Source organism: Ambystoma mexicanum, chromosome 1q (genome assembly GCF_040938575.1).
Source record: "Ambystoma mexicanum isolate Mex_15411 chromosome 1q, UKY_AmexF1_1, whole genome shotgun sequence".
Classification (NCBI taxonomy): Eukaryota; Metazoa; Chordata; class Amphibia; order Caudata; family Ambystomatidae; genus Ambystoma; species Ambystoma mexicanum.
Genome location: NC_090922.1, coordinates 1252196177 through 1252222119, shown reverse-complemented (window position 1 = coordinate 1252222119; position 25943 = coordinate 1252196177). Strand labels below are relative to the sequence as shown.

The window sequence follows — 25943 nt, the reverse complement described above, 5'->3', positions numbered from 1 at the left end:
AGAAGGCAAATCTTTCAGCTCCTCAGAGGCATTCTCCCTTTCCTCAACTTCCCCCAGAAACTCAATGTCTCCAGAGCTGTGGTCCTCTCCAGGCTAATTACTGAAACAGCCTCTTCCTCAATGTGCCTAACTCCTCCCTTTGCCCCAGTCAACTAATCATGAACAGGACTGTGAGACTTATCCTTGGCCTCAAGCCCACTGGCTCTCGGTTGCTGCCGGGACCAAGTTCAAGACCCTCTGCATTATCCACAAGGCTTTCTGGGGCCTGGGATCCCACTACATCCAACTCTCTCTCCCTAAATACCTCCCTGCTAGAGCCCTTCGGTCGTCTAGCTCTAACTGTCTGCAAATCAGATTATTTTCCAAGCAGAGAGTGGGAGGTAGATCTTGCTCCTCCGCAGGTGCCTCCCACTGGAATGGCCTCACCGCCACTCTTAGACTTAAGCCAGGTCTCCTTGAGTTAGGGAAGTTTCTCAAGACCTTACTTTTCTTTTCTTCCTTCCCTCTCCCCCTCCTCCCCCCTGGTAATGTCCTTGCCTGCCTCTTGACTAACTGCCTGGTTCCTCCAGAGTCTTACAGGGCACCAGGCCTGCCTAGTGCAGTCTACCCCTGCACTTGTTCTCCCTTGACCCCTCCCTCAACCTGTACTTGCCCTTTTGGGCCACTCCCCCCACACTAGCCTAGCTCGGCCTGCGCCCTTGCAGCCCTTCTAGCCCCTTACCTCGCATTAGTGCAGGGGAAAGAAGGTCTGCGAGCTGCTGTCCCCTGGCTCTGTCCACCTGGCCACCCCTGGTAAACGTTTTTTTCTCACAGGCCCTTCCGGCCTGACTGGCACTGCCCCCCCCCCTGCATTTATCTTTACTGCACTTGCATGATCCGAATGTCACAAGAACTAGTAAGATAATTTTTGTTTTGACCTCCTTGTTTCCACACCCTCTTGTCTTATTGTGCCTCAAAACACATTGGGCCTCATTACACGGATGGCGGTGAACCATGGCGCTATTAGCGTCATGGTTCATGCCGGTAAAATACCGGCACCGCCTTGGTGGAAAGGGGAATTACCGCCCTATTCCAAGGTTGGTGGGGCGGTAATTCCCCCTTCCACCATTGCCCTTCCCCATTACCATTTTTGCCCCATAGGGCTCTATGGGAATGGGTGAAGGCGTTAATTACGGTACTGCAAATTGCGTTACCGTAATTAGCTCCCTGGTCCCTTTGCGGGTTGGTTTTTAATGCCTGCAAAAAGCAGGCGTTAAATTCCCCAACCTGCAAAGGGACCTCGTAGTAAGAAGGTAAAGATTTACCGGTACCGGTAAAATACCGGTACCGGTAAACCCTTACCACCATCCGTGTAATGAGGCCCATTGTGTCTAGGCCCATTGTAAATACTCAATAAATTAAATTAAATGCTGATGGACGCCTTTCTTCTGGACCCTCAGCTCAGCATTCCTGTCCTTCCATGTTAAGCAGTTTCCCGATCGCTCATTAGCCACCACCTGGTATGTCTGTACCATCAAGATCCTGCTGGTCTGTCCCTGGCTCCTGTAGAATCAGGGCACAGTCTGTTGTCCTAGTGTCATGCTATAGTTGGCTGCCACATTTCAAAAAAAGGGACGCTGCCAGCTCCTCGCTGCTTCTTGGTAACCGTGTATTTCAGGGGTCTGCAAACGTTGGGTCTCCAGATATTTTGAACTCCACCTCCCATCAACCCTAGCCAGCACATTCAATGGGAAGGGATCATGGGAGTCATAGTCCGAAACATTGCTGGAGGCAAATATTGCAGACTTCTGATGTATATTCTCTGGCCACAAACTGAATTACTTTCTCTGCAACTTTGTTCCCTTCGTTTTCTAGAAGGCTGTTCCTCACAGTTCTAACCCTAATTAGTGATCATCTCGTTGGCAGATAATCTGCCCATTTTGCCTTTGAGTTTCCTCCAAATGAACAGCTTTCTGATGGTCTAATGTGTTTCTGCATTTTTCATAGGTTAAAGTCTTTGAGTTTATATAATGCACATTGTTTTGTTTTAGTGTAAAGTTTTAACCGGATTACAGTACAGAAAGTACCACTGCCTTCATTAGTTGTGTATGTTCTGGCCTGTATCTGTCGTAGATGTCATCTGAGGGCCCCCAGAGGTTGAAGCCCCTGGCTCCCCTCTTTGGTACCATGGCCTCTGTCTTGTGAGCCCTACGTCAGACAGAGGTCACAAGGCCAGTGTCAAGGAGAGAGATACAAACACTGTTCTTTCAGCAGTGTTTACTCTCAGGTACTGGCGTAAAGAGGAGCAGCTGCAAGTAAGAGATGTAAGTGTTTTGTTGGTGTGTGTTGACCAGGATGATAATGCATCACTGACCCTAAATGGCACTGCTGCTGGATAGCAAAGAGGATGGTATGGAAAGTATTAATGTATTTGCTTCTTGTAACATGTTTTTTCTTTTCATTCATGAGTTTACTTATTTTGCTGGAACGACCCTGCCAAGGCTCACAAATAGCTTTCATCCATACCTTAGTGCTCTGACTCATTTATGAATTGGCTGTAGGGTTTCAGTTTTACCCAATGAATGAGTCGCTAAGATGTGATTGAGTATCTATGTCTTGGCACTGGTAAAGATTTGCTGCTGAATACATGCCAACGTGCCATATGATATTTGGGAAATGCTTATCCAGTTCTGTCTTTGCTTCTTAGTATGGCACTTGTAGTAAGTGCTTCATCTATAAAGGGAATACAAAATGAGTAGTCCCAGAATGCAAAGAACTCTTCAGTTTAATGTATCCCACGATCAGTGGTATACAGTAACTGATACGTCATCCTTAAGCTGGGACACAACAGTAAAAGGCTTTATTGCATGCTTTGCAATAGGAGTTCCCTGCTCAATTCTGGGAGTTTGCTTGCTGTGGGTGCCACATTCCCGAATAACCCTTTTTTGCAGTCTTTTACACAATGGGATATATTGGTTCACTTGGCAGGTTGACATACTATACTGACCCTGATGAAAGCGGCCAAATAGTCAGGAATACATCGAAACTTAGCCTTGATGTTTTTCTAGGCAATCTACTCTATTGTGTATTGTCTCTATTGTGTATAACCTTGAACTGCATGCTGGTGGTAGCTTTTTGGCTCACAATTTGGTGGTTGTTAGATGTTCAGCCAATGTGCCTAATCATCTCTTTACTGGAGCACTACTCCAGCGATTAACAACGCCAGTTGATTTCACTTTAGGGTACAATTCTCCTCCTTTGTATAGTAAAAAAAAAAGTCAGCTGTTAACCACACCACTTCGAACAAATCAGGTATTGTCTTTTTGATATACTGTGTATATTGCAACACTAGCAGAGATTTAATTTTTTAGGTATATGTACAATATATTTTTTCACCCTTGAATATCATGTTTTGTTTATCCAGAATGCAAAAAAAGAAACAGGACAGAATAAGCATCTCCCAAATGACATGGAGCATGTTGGTATCACATACTAATAAACCAAAGAAACATTGCAGAGCCAGTCTGCAATCTACTAAGGCAGCTCAATGATTCCTTGTCACAATGCCTTTAACTCCATATGGGATGAGTGCAGCATAACACAATATTTGCATGTAAAGGGGAAATCGCAAAGTACTTTACTGCAGTCTTATAATGTGCAGAGGTAAGCGTGTATGTTGTACTTGCAGGTTGTCTAGTACTTTGAATTTGAACCAGTGGTCTTAAAACACTCCCTTTTGCTAGCTACTTTGTGTGGCAAGGTGTATTTTCCTCAATTACCTGCCTTAATTCTTGTGCAGCCACCTTACTTTGACCATCCTATGTTTGTTTGGGTGGTTGTCAGTTGTGAGGTAAGTTGGTGTATTTGCTGATTTTCAGAATCGTTGTCTTGGGCTAATTGAGCCCTTTGTTTCTTAAGGATTTGATATCATTATATAGCTTATTAAATAACTTGTAGTTGGCCATTAAAGATCCGCCTCAGGGCCAAATTCCAATGCAGCTTTATATCTGTTTCTCATCACTCTAAACCTTCTTTTGAATTCTTAGCAGCAGCGACATGATGTATAATAGATGCTTAAGAGGAAGTGTCTGCATAGCAGAAAACTCTTTGGACGTTGAAAGGTCTCTTGGCACTCAACGAGAGTTCTGCGTCGCAGACGTTTGCCGCTGTGCTCTGTTGTTGATTGAATCTCCAAACTCAGGCTATAGTGTACAACCACATGCATGGACATGGGGGTCTTGCCTACGTGAACAATGTTATGACTTAGGAGGCATTATGTGCAGCACAAAAAGTGGTCAAATATGCATCATAATAGTTCAATGGGTGCCACTGGTTGAAAAGTCGATATTGTATGCCATTTCCATTTTTCAGTGGTCTGTTGATTAAAACAATTGGATTTATAAAAATATCTGCTAACGTGCTTAGAATCCGAAGGGTAATTATTGTAGACAAACTCTTTCTTTTTGACTCTTGAATCCATAATCTCAATGTCCCAAAAAGAAATTTCAAATAGATGTACCTACTAATCACTATGCCAGTCGGTTTGCTTTAAAGGTATTTGCTAGCAAAGAATCGCCAGTGTGGCTCATACCATTGTTGGAGAAAGAGAGGATTTTTAGTCTGGTGATTTTAAGGAACCAGTTGGGCTTCCCTTTGCCCCTTTTTGGTGATGTGTTCCAAGCTTGATGAGCACCTTTTAGTTCTGCCTATAATTTCCTTCATTGTGTACTGTATTTTTTATGATGGTGCAAGCAGTGCTTCCCAAGCACAAGCTCATCTTATGCTGAAGAACAGCAGGGATGACTGTGGCCTATTGCCTTTGCAGTGTCTGGGAAGCTCTGCTGGGCACCAAATATTACTGAGCCTTAAACAAGCTATAAGCCTTGTTTGTTGGCAAGCCAATGTGTTGCTTGGGTATTAACCAAATTGTTCGTTTACAATTGTTCGAATTAACAATTTACCGAATTTAAAGGGTCACAATTGACCTTTTCACAATTGACCGTATATATATATATGGGATACATTACTCACCGTAATCGTATTTCTGATGCTTGTATCTGCTTAGATTCACATGCTGTGCATAGGCCGACATCTAGTGGAAGCTGCGGAGTATTACAGTTTGTTTTTCGAAGTCGAAAAATGGGCGTCGACACAGGGCGTGCCAGTAATACTATCCCTAGTGTGACGTCCCCTGTACCCATGATCCCTCACGCGTCTAGGATCCCCAGATTGTGTTTTTCCTGACATGAGGTAGCATGAGGAGTAGCGTGAGTACAGATAGTCCAAGCAGATAGACAGAAAGGTAAGACTACAAGCAACCATGCGCCTTCTCTCGGAGGGGAGGAAGGGTGGGTCGCATGTGAATCTAAGCAGATACAAGCATCAGAAATACGATTACGGTGAGTAATGTATCCCTTCTGAGGCTTGTGGAATCTGCTTAGATCACATGCTGTGCATAGATTAGCGAGCAGTACCAGAAGAAGGAGGTGGGATGTGAGAAGGGTCATGAGCAAACAGGTGTCTTAGAACCGCTTGTCCCACTTGTGTATCTGCCTTGGAATGAGTGTCAATGCAGTAATGCTGAGTAAAAGTGTGAATAGAGCTCCAAGTAGCTGCTTTGCAAATGGTGTCAAGGGGAACATTTGCAATGAAAGCCAGAGTGGCCCCAATGCCTCTGGTAGAGTGGGCCCTTGGCGTAAAAGGCAGAGTTTTTTCAGAAAGAGAGTAACACAGCTGTATACAGTTGATAATCCACTTTGAGATAGCGCCCTTAGAGACGCGATCCCCCTCTCTGCCTGTAGCTACGGAGACAAACAGTTGATCTGTTTTCCTTAGCGGTCTGGTTTTATTTACATAGTATAAGACCGCCCTACGCACATCTAGGGTGTGTAGTTTCACCTCAGCTGAGCTTTGTGGGTTTTGGAAGAAAGGCGGAAGCTCGATGGACTGGTTTACATGGAACTTGGATATGAATTTTGGTGAGAATCTAGGGTGTGTGCGTAAAACCAGTTTGTCCTTGTGGATAGTAAAGAAAGGATCTTGCACTGACAGAGCCTGAATTTCACTGACCCTTCTTATGGAGGTAATGGCTACTAAGAAGGCCGTTTTATAAGTCAGGTGTTTGAGACTACTTTTATGCATGGGTTCGAAGGGGGGCCCCATGAGCTTAGATAGCACCACATTGAGATCCCATCCTGGCGGTGGGTTCGAGATAGGAGGGTGAAGTCTCTTTACTCCTTCCATGAAGGCTTTAACCACTGGTACTTTCCACCACGAAACCTTGTTATGGGATGTGGTGTAGGCTGAGAGGGCTGCCAGGTGTACTTTCAGAGAGTTAAAAACCAACCCTGCATCCAGCAGGTGGAGCATGTATGTTACAACGTTGGAAGGAGTGCAATCAACCGGGTTGATTTGTTTACTCTGGCACCAGATAACGAATCTTTTCCACTTGTCAAAGTAACAGTGCCTTGTATTTGGTTTCCTGGACTCTTTTAGAATGTCCATACACCTCTGTGGTAATTTGAGATGTCCAAACTCTATGACTTCAGGAGCCATGCTGCTAGGTTCATAGAGTTGGGTTCCTGATGCACTGTTTGACCTTGTTGCTGGGACAGAAGGTTGTACCAGGCTGGGAGTCTGATGGGCTCGCATACCGCCATCCTGCGTAGGTGTGGAAACCATGGTTGTCTCGCCCACATGGGAGCAACTAGGATGAGCGTCATCGATTCCTTGTTCATCTTGTACACCACCTTCCTGATGAGAGGAGTTGGTGGGAAAGCGTACGCAAACATCCCTGACCAGTTCATCCACAGGGCATTCCCCTGGGAGTCCGGTTATGGGAACCTGGATGCAAATCCTGGGCATTGTTTGTTTTCGCTTGTGGCGAATAGGTCTATAGTGGGGAAACCCCACTGAGAGAAGAGATCTTCTACTACGTCTTTGTGAAGGACCCATTCGTGTTCTTCTGGGAGGGAGTCTCTGCTTAGAGCATCCGCTAGGGAATTGAGCTCCCCTGGAACATGTTGCGATGACAGGAAGATGTTCCGTCTGAGTGCCCATATCCATATTTTCTGGGCAAGCTTGGACAGATTTGGCGAACGAGTCCCTCCTTGCTTGTTCAGATAGAACATGGCTGTCGTGCTGTCCGTCCTGATCCGCACCGACAAGTTTAGTAGATGGGGCTCGAACGCCTGCAGCGCTCGGAATACTGCCAGAAGCTCTAGCAGATTGATGTGGTTCTTGGCTACTGAGTGAGACCAGAGACCCTGAGCTGTGTGGTGGAGATGGTGAGCTCCCCACCCCGTCAGGCATGCATCTGTCGTCACCACTGCCTGTACTTCGGGATCGTAAAAGGGTTTCCCCTTTGCGAGATTCTCTCTTGTCCACCAGTGTAGGTTCTGTACGAGTGTTGGCGAAACGACCACTAGATCGTCCCACTGACCACTTGCCTGAGACCACTGTTTCGCCAACCATTCCTGCATGGGACGCATGCGCAGACGCACGTGGGGGACCAGGTAAATGCATGACGCCATCATGCCGAGTAACCGCATAGCTTTGCGTACTGTTATCTGTTGACCTGACTGATAATGCGGAATTTGCAGAAGTATGTTCCGAATTCTTTCTTCCGAAGGGAAGGTCAATCCTTTCTGAGTATCTAGGATAGCTCCTAGAAACTGTTTTGAGGTGCTTGGCACCAGACTTGACTTTTTCTCGTTGATGGAGAAGCCTAATTCGTGGAGGAGGTCGATGGTCCTCTGAATGTTTGACCTGCAGATTCCTGGGGTTTCCCCCGTTATGAGCCAGTCGTCCAGATAAGGGTACACTGGGATTGCCTCCCTGCGTAGGTGTGCAGCTGCCACCGCCAGTACCTTGGTGAATACCCTTGGTGCAGAAGCTATCCCGAAGGGCAGTACCTTGAATTGGTAGTGGCGACTGTCCACCTTGAAGCGCAAGTATTTTCTGTGCGCCGGGAGCATGGAAATATGAAAATAGGCATCTTTCATATCCAAGGTTGCCATGTAATCCCCCTTTTTTAGGAGTGGGATTACCTCTTGTAGTGTGGTCATACGGAATTTTTTGGGCTTGACATACTTGTTGGCAGGCCGTAAGTCCAAAACTGGACGCATTGTTAAATCTTTCTTTGGCACAAGGAAGTAAGTTGAATAGATACCCTTGTTTACCTGGTGTCCCGGGACGAGTTCTATCGCGTCCTTTTCTAGCAGAATGGCGATCTCCTCGAGGAGGATCTTCTGATGTTGTAAAGAGTGGACTTTTTGTCTTGGAGGATGGTTTAGGGGACGTTGCAGTAGTTCTATGCAGTACCCATTGGATACTGTTGACAGCACCCATCTGTCGGATGTTATCCCTTCCCATGCCTGGGTGAAACTTGATATTCGTCCCCCTACTGGGGTTGCATGGGAAGGGACCCTGAACTGAGCGTCACTGCTTTGGTGGAGGCGTGCCTCCTCCTTTACTGGGGCTGCCTCTGCCTCTACCACGTCCTCTTTTACTACCCCTACCATACGCCTGGGTAGACTGTTGTGAGCTGGTGTTCCACTGTGTACCCTGGGTGTGGGAGTAGCTATTTCCTCTATTGGAATTTTGGCCGCGGGGGCGACGAAAATTGCCATTCCCTCTTTGGTTAGGTGGTTTGGTAGTTAACTGGCCAAGGGATTTGAGGGTGTCGAATTCTTCCTTAGCGTTTTTTAGAGCGTCCTCGACTGCCTTCCCAAACAGGAGATCACTTTCCACTGGTTTGTCTAAGAGCGCAGCTTGTGTTTCTGCTTTGAATCCCGACTGCCTCAACCAAGCATGCCTTTTGATGACAGTCCCCTCTGCTATAAGTCTACCCGCATTGTCAGCGGCGTCCAGAGTTGCTTTTACAGTGCAGCCTGACACGTTCCTTCCTTCCGCACAAATGCGAGCTAGCTGGCTTTTAAGGGGTTCGGGAGCAGAGTCTATTAGTGCTGCCACTTCTTCCCACTGGTGACAGTTGTAGCTAGCCAACAGTGTGGTGGAATTCGCGATTCTGGCTTGGTAGGCTGCCGTGGAAGCTACTTTCCTGCCAAAACCATAAAGTTTTTTACTTTCTTTGTCGGGGGGAGCCTCAGAGGAAGATAATGGTGTACCAGCTCTTTTGCGGGTGTTGGTTACTACTAGAGAGTCTGGCTTAAGTTGACCTCTAATATATAGGGGGTCCGACTGGGCTGCTTTAAACAGCTTCTCCACTCTCGGATTTACAGGTCTTGTCAGGTTTGGGTTGACAAGGGATGGTGCTATTCTGCGTTGAACAGATTTTAGGATGGGAATGGTCTGGGCTACTGGCTTCCTTTCCCCTATTAGTTCTTCCGCAAAGTCCCTTTCTTCCTGGACACCTTGTGTGTCTATGTGGAAGTGGTTAGCTGCCCGAAAGAGCAGTTCATTCAGGAGGGGCTGATTATCTATTGGGGAGTCAGACACTGGGGCTTCCCTTTCGACTGGTGAGTCCATTCTGAAAATATCTGGGCTATTTTCTGGCTCATCCTCGTCTTCGTCTTCGCCGTAATAATCTGATCCTGCAGGATCTTCTGGCGTGTCAATTTCCTGACCTTCTGTCAGGGAAGAGTTTCCTTGGTCTGTAGGGAAGAGGTAAGAATAGGGTTGGACCTCGATGGGGTCTAAAGGCCTAAATGGTGTCTCGACCCGGGGTCTTTTATTTGAGGGGATAGGGTCCCTTGACCCTGAGGGAGAATCTTCCTGAGGGTTTAAAGCTAGGAGTTGTTCAGGGTGTCTTTCGAAAAAATTCGCCAAGGAAGACATCCTTGACATTACTCTGTCAATGTCCTCGCATGACCAGAGTTTTGAGCTTGGGGTGACCTTGCTGGGACTTTCTATGGATTGGCCCTGAGAAGACTTGGTCAGTTCTTTTGTAGTGGAGGACTGCAAGGGTTGTTTCCTTTGCTGTTTACCCCCTTCCCCGTGGGTGGAAGTGTGTTTCCCCTTTCCCTTATCTTTCGACGCCTGGCGTCGAGGATCGGAGGTGGAATCCCTGTCTTTCGAACTAGCCTTCGAAACTGGCCCCTCTTTACTCCCAAGTGATGTACCCTTTTCCTGGGGTGCAGGCTGGGGGTGGAAGTCGTGTTCGTCTCCGGACGATTGATCTTCCGGGATATTAATGGTCGAGGCACTCTGTGCAAGTGTGGAGGCTTGCCTGACGTCGTGCGGCGACCTCGACCGGGACCGCCCAGAGGACGTCCTTTCGGACCGCTCCTTCTGTGCCTCTTTCCGAGGTTTCGACGACGTCGAATCTCGGGTGGATTTTTTGTGTTTAGCGTGTGTATGTGTAACGCTTTTGTCGCCGGGGGACTTCCCCATAGTCGCCGGGACGGACGACCTTCCGAGGCCGGGGACGTGCGTTCGGCTGTCCTTCGACGCCTTGGTGCCCTCGCCGTCCGAAAGTTCGGCGTCGCTGCCGTCGCTGAAGGTACCCTCCGCCTCCATAGCTGCTAGCTTGGCGTGGTGGGCCCAACGCTTGGTGGAGCGGTCCTTAAGAGTTTTGGCCTTAAACCTACTACAGGCCCTGCAACCCGTCTCGGGGTGGTCTCTGGGTAGGCAAAGGTTGCACGTAGCGTGCTTATCTACCCAAGGGTATTTCTTATTACACTTGGGGCAAAACTGAAAGGGCGTACCCTCCATACGCGCCTGTGGGCAGCGGGCAAGTGTGTGTAGGTAATAAGGTGTCGAGTGTGGAAGTGTACCACCCCCACTCTCCCTACTTGTAGGGCCGAGGCCAGCGGCCCAGGCCCGAGCCGAGGCGGAAGCCTCAAGGCCCAATCCGTCGGGTATTCGACGTTGATCTCCTCCCCGGTTCGGCGTCGAGATGTTGATCGACGAAAGGTTGGCCAAACGGGGCAAATTAGAATTAGTTTAGAGTGAAAATATGGCAAAGCCAGGGAACTCCGATGAAGTGCTTCCGACCAGAATGGCGGAAAAAAACAATCTGGGGATCCTAGACGCGTGAGGGATCATGGGTACAGGGGACGTCACACTAGGGATAGTATTACTGGCACGCCCTGTGTCGACGCCCATTTTTCGACTTCGAAAAACAAACTGTAATACTCCGCAGCTTCCACTAGATGTCGGCCTATGCACAGCATGTGATCTAAGCAGATTCCACAAGCCTCAGAAATATATATATATTCAGAGAAAAACTTTGTTAAAGGGACGTTATGGTTCCAAGTAAAACCGAAAAACCCTTGAAATTCGCCAGTTATGGTAAGCTAAGCAACCATAACTAGCGTCACCACCGTGCACTACTAAGACTAACACCCAGGACATCAAAGATGACATCACAAATGTCATTACATGTGTATGTACTTCTCATGAAATATGTGTAGAAGGGATTCTTATTATGTTGCGAAAAAAGTGTCAAGAATCATTGCAAGAAATATACCCTAATAAGTGCATTGAACAATGCATTGATATAAATAGCATCCTATTATGGGGTTCTATCTAGTATACTAAGCTACTCATACAGAAACATAACATTGTGTGCAGCGTACAAGATGAAGGTATGATATTTGTAATGTTAATATGTTGAATAATGAAATGATAATTGTTTTCTTAATAGATTTTTGTGTACTGTGAAATATGTAATAAGTAGCTAATAAAACCCATGTATTACATAATTGCATTACTATAGACAAAACACAAAGACACACGAACACATACCAATATGGGTATATTCAGGGAAAGTGAAGTTAGCAAAAAAGCACAAGTAGTAGCAGAAACAATTCATAACTTAACTGATTAGTTTCATGCAAATAAATGATTGCTCTTATGTTTGATTGTTATATCATAATATAGGAACATTTAACAAATTCAAAAAGCAGCACACAAACACATTATATATAGTAATACATAAGAAATGTAACCCATATATGTAATACACTAACCATTCATTTAAATACAATATGTTCTGAAATGGAATATACCACAAGAAGATAAATTGGCTTCCAACATAATTACCTCACAGACACAACAGAACTGAGAACAAGACCAGACCCACTGAATACATAGGATTTATCTTACCGGAAATAGTGAGTGTACTTCATTTTACGCATATATTTATAAACTTTCTGTATTGGATTAAAAAATATATTATCTTTTTTTTTTTCTCACAGAAATGTCTAGTACTCTGGAATGGCTAGAGGACAATTTCCCACATGAAGAAATGTCACAAGATAGTGAAACTAATGGTAAACACTTTATAATATAAACCATTTATTTATTATTTTTGTTACATACATTTAACATATATATTATTTTTTTGTACAGAGCATACCAAAATAGAAAAAACTTCAGAAAACCCTGTTATGGATAACAGTCTTCACAATATAGAAGAAAAAATTGATGTATTGTTGGCTAATTTTAATAATTTAAAAACGTTTGTAGAAAATCATTTCAAACCAAAAACCTCGTACCATTGCCCCACATGTACTTGTCCCTCCTCACCATATCCCAGTCAATTATCCCCAAACCCTCTCCATAATCCAAAACGTTTTGATGAGATTTCCATCCCTTCTTCACCTAATACCAATCATGTTGTAACCCCAAATTCTCGTTTTTGTTTCTCTTTCTGCCTCACCTTCTCTGTCATAAATTATTAATATATGTTAAATAAAGTTTAATTTTTATATTGTATTGTGAATAGTTTCCGTTTAAAAAAAAAAACAATAAAAGTGTCCGCGGACAGTGCGAGTGTTCTGAAATGTTCGTACATAAACGAAAATGGAGGTGTCCTGAAGAACACCACACCTGTTCGTACTGTTCGCTAGCAAGTTGAAACTGTTCTAAGAACACACGTGGTGTCCTGAAATGTTCGTAAAGAAACAAAAATTAAAGTGTTCTAAAGAACACTATATCTGTCCGTAATGTTCGCTATCAACTTAAAACTGTCCTAGGAACACAATTGGTGTCCTGAAATGTTCGTAAATAAACGAAAATGATGTGTCCTGAACAACAGTACAACTGTTCGTAGTGTTCGCTAGCAACATGAAACTGTACTAAGAACACACAAGGTGTCCTGAATTGTTCGTAAACAAACAAAAATTAAAGTGTCCTAAAGAACACTATACCTGTCCGGTACTGTTCGCTAGCAAGTTCAAACTGTTCTAAGAACGCTATTGGTGTCCTGAAATGTTCGTACGTAAACGAAAATGGAGGTGTCCTGAAGAACACTATACCTGTCCGTAGTGTTCGCTACCAAGTTTAAACTGTTCTAAGAACACATGGGGTGTCCTGAAATGTTCGTTTCACGTGTGAAGCACTTTTAATTACTTCAGAACCCGAACAGTGTCCGCAGGACATCAATGCGCATGCGCTAACCAATCTCCGTGCACTTGGTGTCCTGCGGACAGGCGCTTCCTTCACGGACTAGTTCGCGAACGGATCATATGACCGCGCCCACGCTCATCGTGTGTCCTGAAATGCGGACACTGTTTGTGTCCCCGAACAATTTAAAAGTACATTTTCAGTTAATCCATAATATTTTTCAATAAAATCTCACCATGGCACAAGTCCCACATAGCAATCTTGAGTTTCTATATACCTTTTGAAACTTTCAGATCCTTTTTTTGTGTTCGATCTGTCCGCGGACAGTGCGCACGTCCGCGAACCGCGCACAAGCACCCCTATAAAAGACCACGCCCAAGAGCTTATTCCCATTGTGTTTCTGGCTATTCTTCAGAACACAGTGATTTTTGCTGCCACCTGCAGACTACACCATCATCGAGATGGCATCCTTGGCTGCTGAACTGCCACTTGGTGCTGCACCTGCTTCAGCACCACCCCCACCCCCTCCACCACCACCACCTCCCCAAGGGCCTGAAGAGGGGAACAGGAGTGAGGATGCGGAGGAGGAAGAAGAGGATGATGAGAATGAGGTAGAGGAAAACCCTACTACTCGCACTAGGCGTGAGTCTTGGGTGTGGCGGTTATTTACCATTCATGGTAATGTTCCTAAGGCTCGTGCGAACCGTGTTACCTGCAATGAGTGCAAAATGATACTCAGTCACGGGAAGCACGGTAAGTACAGCTTTGGGACCACTACTATGAAGCGACACCTGAGGTCATTTCACTCTGGGGCTATTCGCAGGGTTGTACCTTGCGAAGAACGTAGCAGGTTGATTTCCTCTACTTCATCCTCTGTTTCTGATCCTGTCACAACAAGGACCACCTCTGTGGGACAGCGTCTTCCTCAAGCTGCCTCACAGGCCATACAGAATGCTGATGACTGTGGGTCACAGTTGTATGTATGTACTGTGACACAGTACTCTGCAGGGGGGAGCGACTTCGGAGTGCTTTTGAGACTATCGTCTCAGAGCACGAGAAGACCTGCTCACTACCCAAATAAAACCCACTCTACATCTTCCTCTCTGAGCTCGCCCTTTCTTATCCCTGTGGTTGGTGTCCCCCCCTTTACCCTCTTTTACCCTCCTCTCCTAGTGTGTCGTATCTGAAAAACCAAAAAAAATACAAAATTACAAAAATAAAGAAAAAATAAGGGTCTTTTCAGAGCCGCCTTTCCCGGTTAAAAAATAGAAGTGAAAATAAATGAAGCAGGGCTCTTTGTATTTTTTAGAAGTCCGCGGACAGTTCGCTAACATTAAAAAAAATTGGGTTGCTACTCCATCACAAACATTGTCATTTTCTCTGGAAAGAAGTGGTGGCTCTGAAAAGAGCCTTTGGGTGGTGTTTGTAAGCCAAAAATTGTAAATGCTTAACATCTACTTCAAAATCGTTGTTGTAATTCCAAAAAAGGTCGCAATGCATTTTTTACATTTCTCAGAAAAATCTGATTGCCAGCATAAGTAAAATGGACTCCATCTCTGCGAAAAATGTATGTACTACAAAACATAATATTTTCATTGTGAAAAGAAGACATGCAAAAATCTCTTAGAAAGGCACAAACAGCCTTATTAACATTGCGCTTTGCTTTTTCCATTTGTGGACCAAATGAAGAAGAACGAAGCCACATTTGTCTCTGCGCAATCCGTCAAAATATCACTTGAGAATTAGGAAACATGTCCATAACCTTCCTAAGTCCTTCTTTCATAGCAAATTGCAAAACAATTCCAGTCACATGTCCTAAACTGTTCCCTCCACAATGAATTACAATTATGTCTGGATGTTGCTCTGTCTCCAAAGTAGCACAGAGAGGCAGCAAGTCCAACCACTTCATTCCACGTACTCCATGCCAGTGTACTTCCACATGTGGGAATCCAAGATCTACAGCTACTCCACAGCTTTCTGCATGCACCTTCAACCAATGTATCCACGAATCTCCTAAAATCCAAACAATCTGTTTTCTGAAACACACAGCCATAGCTATCTTTTGTTCTCTCAGCAAAAATAGTATCTGAGAAAATCTCTCCTAGCACAACACACCCACCAAACTTTCCTGACCAATCCCTTTCAGTGCTTATTCTCATTTGCATGACTTCTGAACCCAAAAATCCCCGGATGTAACTCCCGATGTCCGCGAACTACCGCCATGTCCGCGGACATATCGTAACATGAACAGCCCTTCTACCATTTCCACTACACTCTCTCTGCCATTCCCTCATTGGATGTACCTCAAAAATCACATGACCATGCACCAATCACATTCAAGACCTCTACATCTAACTGCATCATCATAGATCAGCACTGCAAATGTACTCTGAATCTCTCTGAGTACAAGTGTCATATCATTGGCAAGCACCATCTACCAGAAATACTGTACAAGTCTTCAAGATTTCTACTTGCAGCTCCATGCATATCCATATGCATGAACACAAACTTCAGGTATGCATATTTTCTGTATAGTAGATGGACACATTTTCAAACAGACTTTTACCTTGTAAAATCTGTAAAATGAATTTACTGTACTTTTTTCAATTTCCTAAAATCAACTATCACTTATAAACCTTTATACTATTTACTTTCATTATACACACACACTCAAATTATGTTAAACTAACATTTTTTAAATGAAATATATAGACTACATATATTCAAACAAAATTGCATGCAAACACAATACTTATACAATTTCATATTTTTTGTTTTTATTTATTTATTTACTTAATTACTTTAAATTAGACATTACCTAGAACAGTTTACTTACAGAAATAGTGGTATTCACTAATATATTATAAGACATAGTAAAGATATTTTTTTTGTTGCTACAGTTAGTCATTCAATACAATTTGTTCATTAAGAACATATCATATGTACTGAACTGATGCAATGTATCTTATGTAAATAAATTAGTTTAATGGTTTTACAGAAGGCACTGAGGATTTCAATTAAAAAATCAATATCTAAATTAAAAACAGTGCTATATACAAACAAAGTTACTAATTTGAAGCTTTTACAATTACAGTGAAGACCAGTTTCCTGAAAAGAAGCAGCCGAATTCGAAGAAGAAAGAAAAACTAAGAAGTTACCTGTTAATTTAAAAAACAAAGTAAGTAAAATATCACCATAATATTTGTATTATTAATCAAATATACTATCACATTAATACGAGCTATTTTGGTTTCTAAAAATAGAGATTTTGTACCATTTTGTCCAAAAATGTCCATGTCTTAAACAGCGATTTACAGGCAGAATGGCCCACAAATTTCTATTTTTGGACACACAAATTACCCAACTGAACCACTACAATTTTCATATTATAGAACAAACAACTGTTTTAATTGTATACATTAGATTTACTATTTGTACTTTTCCACACCACTAGCTCACTTTTTTTTGTCATCTGAACCATAGTTTAGTAACACATAAATTCAAGAATACCTATCCCTACTAGTTTTAGTTCCCAATGCACAATCACACACCATTACATACATCTTTATCATCTTACTCAAACACTCATGCACACAGCACACATACATTCCAGAACACCCCAACCCATATCTTCTTTATTTTTTTCAACAGACCCGAAAGAATGCCTACCAAAAGTCAAGTCCGTAGAAAGCAACGCAAAAGTAGAGCAAATGAAAATAAAGGTGTCCAACATAAGCATCCATCTCTAGCAGAATTTGTAAAAAAAGTTGAAACAAAACAGCTAATACAATCATTTAGTGAAACACAAGAAGTTTCAAGTACAACAACTTCGCTTCCTCTATCAAAATGTAAAACAAACCAAAAAACAATTAACAGAAAATCAGCTATCAGTACAGATAAAACTACTTCTTCAAATTTTAATCTAGTGCAAAGTAAGCATACCAAGAAAAGCATTTTAGCCAAAATATACCGTCACAAAGTCCTTCAAAATCTTATAAAAACAGGAGAGAAATCAGGTTCAAAGCTTAAAACCTATCGTAGGAAATTAATCTTAGAAGCATTGATGGACAGTGCAATTCTTCTCAAAAGAAATGTATTTATTTTACTGTTAAACAAAATGAAACCACTAACAAAACTAATAACTAAATTACAAAAAAGACTTCTCAATAAGCGAAATGTCAACAGAAAGAACTTCTTAAGTATCTGCGGAGGTGAATGGAATCACACTACGAGCACAGAACCATATTTTAATGAAGAAGCGTACAAACAAAAGCAAACAAATACAATTGCCATAAATAGCAGTGGTCGAGGTTATGAAAAAGTGAATAATACCATAATGGAACAAGAAGTACTTCTTACAAAAATATGCCCTGAAAACTTAGAATCAACCCTCCATTCAACTGAATCAGAACGTCTAGTGTACAAATGGCCATGCACGTCAATGTGTAACATTCCCAAACAATGTTTCAAATCTTTACGCCAATTCCTCAATAAATATGTAAAAAGCAAAGAAAATCAAAATTAAATTACTGCAAAATATAGATACCTGTCCAGGGCGCAAGTACACAGGACTACAAGGACCTGCATTACAGGACCTACTTGTAAAACCACTTTCCATGATATCAAAAGGATATCAACACATCATTCAACTATAAGAAATCTAGTCTATAAACGGTACTATGCTAAAAGTCCTGCTTTAGCACTAGCAAAGTTAAATAACATCCTTCTACATGGTACAGCAAAAGACCTACTTGAAGAAATTCACTATATCCAGAAAAAATATTTTGGAAGTGAAAGCCATTTACAGAATGAAATCGCTTTAAACCAATTAAGCAACAATTCTACACATGGCAACCTTTTACTAAACACATACAAAAAAGAAATACTAAAATTTAAAAGTACATCAGCTGAAGTACCAAACCATGTATGTGTATGTTGCCATAGAATTTTTTTATAAAAGTAACACAAAACTGTGGACCTATCATACAAAATAGAAGGCAATGAAGATTCTAAATGGTTTGAATTAGCTCTCTACCTTGTAGCAGAAAACAAATATGAAATAACTGAGCCCTTAATACTTTGAAGTTATTGCACTACAAAACTTGACAACAACCAAACTCCTTCACGTTCTATCACAAATAATTTGGAATTATACCCAGTACCAAAACCTCTACAACAACTTAATTTATATGAGAGCATCATAATTCAAATAGTACACCCATTTCAAACAATAATACGCCTTCAACCAAAAACAGCAAAATTACCTCCCTCTGATTTGGTAAAAGGCATTCGTGGAAAAGTAGTTTATTTACCATTAAATCTAAAAGAAAATGTGCATACTCTAGGAGTGCAACGTCCAATGCAGCAATCTTTAATTATATTAGTAAATGGAGTACCTACAAAAGACAAAAAAATATGGCAACAGCTGGTAGGTTTATATAAAGTTAGACAAGCCTTCCAATATCTTAAAGAGAATAATGAATATTACAAAGAAATTAATATTGAAGAAAACTTGAAAGATACAACTGAAATAATTCAAGAAACACAAGAAGCTGGTCAATTTGAGCTACTAGATCCTGCTACAATATCAAATACTTTAGACCATTATACAATTCATCCTTTGCACTGTAATGACACCGTACAAGATGTACTGGAAACTTACCAAATGCGTCAAACAAAAGGATTGCCAATCAGTATATGGGAAAAAAAGTATAGAAGCACGTGCTTTTCCTCTACACTTTCCTACTGGCAAAGGAGGAAGGTATGATGATAGACCTATTAATATCAGCTTCAGAATACCGCTCATTACGGATGTATTCTGAAGATCCCAGATTTAGACAAAATGTGGAATACATATTCCACCTACTCTTTGAAAGTGAACCAGCAACTTTATGTTACGGAGTTGGACACATATTAAAATCAGGATCACACTTTCAAAATATGACAGCTACACAATTATTAGAGAAAGTGCAACAAAAGGATGAGGTTTTACAATCAAATATTACAAATCTATTAGCAAATATGCGTGGTACTAAAGAGTACTGGTTTGACGTCATGGAGATGTACGTTGTATGATCAGAAACCTTGGCCCACCCACTTGGTTTGTTACATTAAGTTGTGCAGAATATCCATGGGAACATTTACATGATTTCCTACGCATATCAAATAAAAACAAAACAAACATATTCTAAAACCTGGAGAACTTTGTTCTTTGGAACCTGTTAATGTTTCAAGATATTTTCACCATCGCTTCATTGCTATGCTACATTTTATTTGTAATAAAACTGTTCCTCCCCTTGGAGAAGTGCAACACTTCTTTTGGAGAAAAGAATACCTAGCCAGAGGAGCACCACATATCCACATGCTTTTATGGATTAAAGATGCTCCTAAATTTGGTCAAGACAGTGATGCCACTGTTTTACAGTTTATTGAAAAATATGTCACTTGTGAAATTCCATAAGAAGCCAGAAATAGTGATCTTCATGCACAAATTTTGCAATTTCAAAGACACAAATGTGGAAAATATTGTCGTCGCAAATACAAAAACAAAGGCAAATACTACACCAAATGCCGATTTGGTTTCCCTAGACCAGTTACAAATACAGGTCAAGTAAACAACCTCATGTCTTCAGTTAGACATAGTGTTAAAGGTAAGTCACCTAAAAATACATATAACATAAAAAGAAAAGAAGAAGAAAAATATATCAATGATTATAATGCAATCATTGCCCACTTATGGAATGCAAACATAGATGTGCAGTACATTGCAGACAATTCTACTGCAGTTGCACAATATGTCACAGCATACTTAACTAAAGCATAAAAGACAGAGCTCCAAGACCTCTGGAATGACCTGTCATCAGATAAAACAGTATCTCAGAAATTATACAGCTTGGGCATAAAAATGCTCACCCATAGAGAATGTGGATCTTATGGAGCAGCTGATCGTTTAACTGGTACTTCATTGTATGGTAAATCTGAAAATATAGTATGGCTAAGTCTTGGTCCAGCTAAATCTAGAAAAAGAGTTCTAAAATCATATGAAGATATAGAAACAATAGCCAAACATGATCCCAACAGCCAAGACATTTTTAAAAACAATTTATTGGACGCATACTACCCAAACAGAAGTAATACTTTGGAAAACATGTGTCTATACCAAATAGCCCAAAACTACACATACAAAAATAATATGAAACCTGATGAAAAAAAAGGTAAATATAGAGTGACAGTCTGTGAAGGCAGCTTAGTTAAACTCACTAAACCAAATTTAATTAATCATATCAAATTGTCATTGAAGACTCCTCAACATAAAGAAGTATATTACATGTCCCTGCTACAACTCTTCAAACCATGGAGAAAAGAAGAACAATTACTAGATAACTATGACTCATATGAGGATGCTTTCAAAGCAAATGAAAGCACTATAACTGATGTAAACTTTACACAGTACAAAACAATGTTGCACAATGAACAGCAACATGAAGAAGAACTCCAAGCCCAACTAGATAAGGATACTCCTGACAGTAGTCAACCTTCTGTAACAGGAAGCCAAGAACCACTGGGAGAACCACTAATAACAAATGAGGCAGAATTAGCTATGATAGAAGTAGAAACACCATGTGTCAGTATGAAGATAAGGAAGACTTAACTATACTACAATCAAAACTAAACAATGAGCAAAGTAGCATTTTTCAAGAAGTAACAAAACAAATTGCACATGGTGTAAAACATGAAAATAAAGAATGTTCCTGCCATAATTATAAACCTATACTACTGTACGTCAGTGGTGAAGCTGGTTCTGGCAAAACATTCCTAATCAAAATCATTAGTAAGTTCCTTCAACAATTGACAAACAACAAACTGTCAGCTGTTGTCACTGCCCCCACAGGTTTAGCTGCCTACAACATAGGTGGTGTTACATTACACCGATTACTACTATAACCAGTAGAACACCAGAACAAATTAGACTATTACAAACTTTCTGCAGAAGCTGCAATGGAATTACGCAGAGTATTGAAACAAAAGAAAATGCTACTAATAGATGAAGTGAGCATGGTCTCCAACCTGATGTTAGCTTTGATTCACCTCAGATTACAAGAAGTACTCAAAACAGAATATGAAGAGCTCTTTGCAGGAAAACACATTATTGTTTTTGGAGATCTGCTTCAATTAACACCAGTAAAAGGTGAACCTATTTTTAAAACATTAGGGCACAAACTCTGCCGTAAAACTGTTGGCAGCATTGGAAATGTCAACCTTTGGCAACATTTCCAATACAGAGAATTAACAGAAAACATGCGCCAATCTGCAGATCTAACTTATGCCAACATTTTAAAAATTTTGAGAGTTGGTATACTTTCTAAAGAAGCAGAAGCAACATTGAAAACCCGGCACATTAATGCACTTTATGGTGATAATGCATGTGCTACAGATGTTATGGAACAATTAGCCCACAAAAATGTCAATTGTATGGCCTTAATGCCAACTCTTGCAAGCTGTCTCAAATTCAATGAAATAATGTTAAGTAAAGAAAGGCAACCAATAATGGAAATTAGCGCCACAGACAAACTAGATGTACATGGTATGACACTACCCATGTGTAACCAAGCCACAACAAGACTAAATAATTTAGAAAAATCAATCTCAAACACAGCAGGCTTAGAAAAGATGTTAAAATTATCCTTAAATTGCACAGTAATGCTTAAACGTAACCTTGACGTGGACCAAGGACTAGTTAATGGAGCACTGGGTACAGTTGTTGGCTTTCAAACATACCCACGTGACAACAAAATTCAGTTTGTCAATATACTCTTTGACAAACTTTCAGAAGTAAAACGGATAGGACGCTCAACAGCTAGATTCCTTCTCTTCAAAGATATGTATGTAGGCAGAGAACAATTTTCTCTAACTCTTGCATACGCAGTCACGATTCATAAATCATAAGGTCTTACCCTAGACAAAGCAATGATAGATATTGGTAACACAGTCTTTAAAGAAGGCATGAGCTACGTAGCACTATCACGCTTACGTACACTTGACGGTCTATTTCTAATCAACTTTGATGCAAGTAAAGTAAACGCTGATATTCCTTGCATTTTAGAATATAATAGACTTCGCTCACTATACACTCCCCATCTAAACACATATTCTGTTCCACAAAAACTAAAACGTAAAAGAAAACTAAATCAAACAGAAACGCAACAGGACGTCACTGCAAATCCTCTAAAGAGAGTAAAAGAAACTAATACTTCATCAAGTACCACAAACAAAAAAGAATCAATTAGAGAAAGTAAACCAGGTACTTCTTTAAAGAAGAAAGACAAACTCCAAAAAAAGCAGTTAGATACAGAACTACCTGGACCATTTAAATTCTCAAATATAGTTGGTGTAAGTTGCTATGCAAATGTAGCAATGAATATTCTATTTCAATTACCACCAATTGTTGACAACATTTACTTACACAGTACAGACCCTTTGTGTTTGCAAATGTTAGTACTTCACAGAAATGCAGCAAACAATCCTGACAACTCATATAGTGTTTTTGGAATAAGACGACAATTGGACTACTGTGCTGGAATGGTGAAATTCACTATAAACTCACAGGAAGATCCACAAGAATTTCTAATGTACTTACTATTAGTACTGGAAAACAAAAACATACCTATAAATTAAATCTTCCAGATTTCATACATGTGGAAACATACATGCACTCTGTGCAACAATGTGACACAAAAAGAAATTCCCAATGAACGCTTCATATATAGATATCAATACCAAATTGTGAATCCATTCCATTTCAGCAACTTGTACAAAATGCAAACCATGGTAGATTATACTCTACCTGCAATTCAGATAATCGCTCCACGTTAGTAATACAAACACATAGTAAATACGTAATACTAATGCTTCTACGTTACAATGCAGATGGTACCAAAAACAACTGCAAGCTGACTGGATTCACACATAGTCAAATATCACTTGGTAAGAAAACCTTCACAACAATAGGTATAATCTACCACGCAGGAGCCACAACCAATTCAGGGCACTACACGGCATATATAAAAAAGAAATATGGATGGTTTGAATGTAATGATAGTACCATTACTCTAAAGCAGAGATTACCAGCAAATCTTACAAACGCTTATTTGATGTTCTTAAAACCAAAATTTGATAAATAAACTGTATTTAAACCTTTAAGTAAATTTGTGTTAAAAAAATATAAACTGTTAGAATACTCCAAAAGCTATCTAACTGCTCAAAGATTCTACAACAACTAATCAGATAAATGAATACCACTAAATTAGACCAAAAAATACACAGTTAGAATACGCCAATTGGTATCTAACTGTCCCAAAATTATAAATTTGTGTTAAAATAATATAAACTGTTAGAATACTCCAAAAGCTATCTAACAGCTCAAAGATTCTACAACAACTTATCAGATAAATGAATACTACTAAATTAGGCCAAAAAATACACAGTTAGAATACGCCAATTGGTATCTAACTGCTCCAAAATTTTATAATATCAAAACAAAGAATCTGTTACTGCTCCAAAAGATACAACAAAGCAAAGTATAAAGCATTAGCCAGAAACAAAAAGTGAACACTGAAAACAAATAAACTGTAGCACAACAGAAAAAGGTTTTCTTTTTAATCCAACATGGATTTTTTTTTCTACCACAAACCCAATGATTTTACCAACAAATACAGAAACTGAGCAAATTGCACAGTACTCTGATTTGTACTCTACAAAATATGAGGGTCGAAAAAAAATAAAAGTATATTGCTTATACAATGTAATAAGTCATTAGAAAATACTAATACTAAAATGCTATTTTCTTTTATCACAGAAATGAAGAAGAAAAACATGGATTCCCATTACTAGACCAAACAGTAAGTATACAATAATAAGGATAACCATAGCAGCATATCACATCCATAGTATCTAATACCTTTGTTCCTTATACATTTGTTTTTCACCCAAAGTTATAAGCAAATATGAATGTGATATGCTTCGGTGGTTGTTGCCAGGGCATAGAGTCTTGGGTGCATGGCTAAATGGCCATGCACCCAAGACTCTATGCCCTGGCAACAACCACCGCAGCATATCACATCCATAGAGTCAAACATTTCAACTATGATCTATGGGAAACTTTTAATGTCCGCGAACAATGTGAGTGTTCTTAGAACACTTTGAACTTGCCAGCAAACAATACGGACACCGTTTTCAGGACACCCCCTACGAATATTTCAGAACAACGTGATAGTTCTTAGAACACTTTCAACTTAACAACGAACAATACGGACAGCGTCCTAAGGACACCCCCTACGAACATTCCAGGACACCGGGAGTGTTCTCAAAAACATCTTCAGAACACCCCCATTTTGTTTATTTGCGAACATTTCAGGACACCGCGGGTGTTCTTAGAACACATTCAACTTGACAGAGAACAATACGGACAGCGTCCTCAGGACACCCCCTACGAACACTCCCTGGACACCGCGAGTGTTCTTAGAAGCGTCTTCAGAACACCCCCATTTTGTTTAATTGCGAACATTTCAGGACACCGCGGGTGTTCTTAGAACACATTCAACTTCACAGAGAACAATACGGACAGCGTCCTCAGGACACCCCCTACGAACACTCCCCGGACACCGCGAGTGTTCTTAGAACAGTTTCACTTTGCTTGCAAACAAAACTGACACATATTGAGTCCTTAGAACACCCCCCAGTCAGTTTATTTAGAACATTTCAGAACACCCGTGATGCCCGCAAACAAATCGAACACAAAAAGAACGTCTAACACATAAAAAACACAACTTTCATCCTATCTCATACACTCCCACCCTCCCCAAACACTCCTACACACTAACACACTCTACAAAATACACATTTTGAACAAAGTCTCACCGCGCTGTCCGCGGACGTCCGCGAATCCAAGATGGCGGGCGCTACCGAAAAATCTGACACGCTCCACGCCGTCCAATCAGCAAACACGTTGCATGTCCGCGAACATCACGCAAGACGATTGGCCAATCAGGACACTGTCCGCGGAGCGAACAGGGAAGTGCGTCCGCGAACCGAACACAGATATCACTAATTTTTTTTGACCTACTTTTTGGTCATTTTAAAAAAAACTACTGGACGGATTTTCACCAAATTCACAAAAGCACGCTTTCGGGACCAAGCCGTTGCTCCTGGTCCAAATTTGGTGGAAATCCGTCCAGCGGTTTGGGCTGTAGGCGCGAGCAAACGTTTTTTTCCCATTCAGTCTATGGGAAAAAAAAAGTTTTGGGACCCCCCTATAACTTTGCCCCCCCTGGACGAATCCTCACCAAACTTTGCAAAAAAATTCAGAGTGACCCAAATACTTTTTTTTTGCAAAGTTTGGTGAGGATCCGTCCAGGGAGAGCGAAGTTATAAGCCACCCAAAAAGTGCTCTTCCTATGGAAACAGCAACTTAATCATAACTACATGGCCACTACCGTGGCCATGCAATATAGGGGTTTTGTGGGGTTTGGCGTTGGGTGGGGGGTTGTGGGGGGTTTCCCCCCACATATATGTTACAATTGACCTTCACAATTCGGTCAATTGTGAAAAGGTCAATTGTAATTCGAACAGTTGTAAAACGAACAATTCGTATACAA

At 41.2% G+C, this 25943-nt stretch overlaps 1 protein-coding gene across 6 annotated transcripts in view; it reads right to left on the bottom strand.

The window, feature by feature from the left end:
* The window catches only part of LOC138545302 (FRAS1-related extracellular matrix protein 1-like), a 1530918-nt gene that overhangs the window by 558453 nt on the left and 946522 nt on the right, over positions 1–25943 (bottom strand). The window lies entirely within an intron of this gene.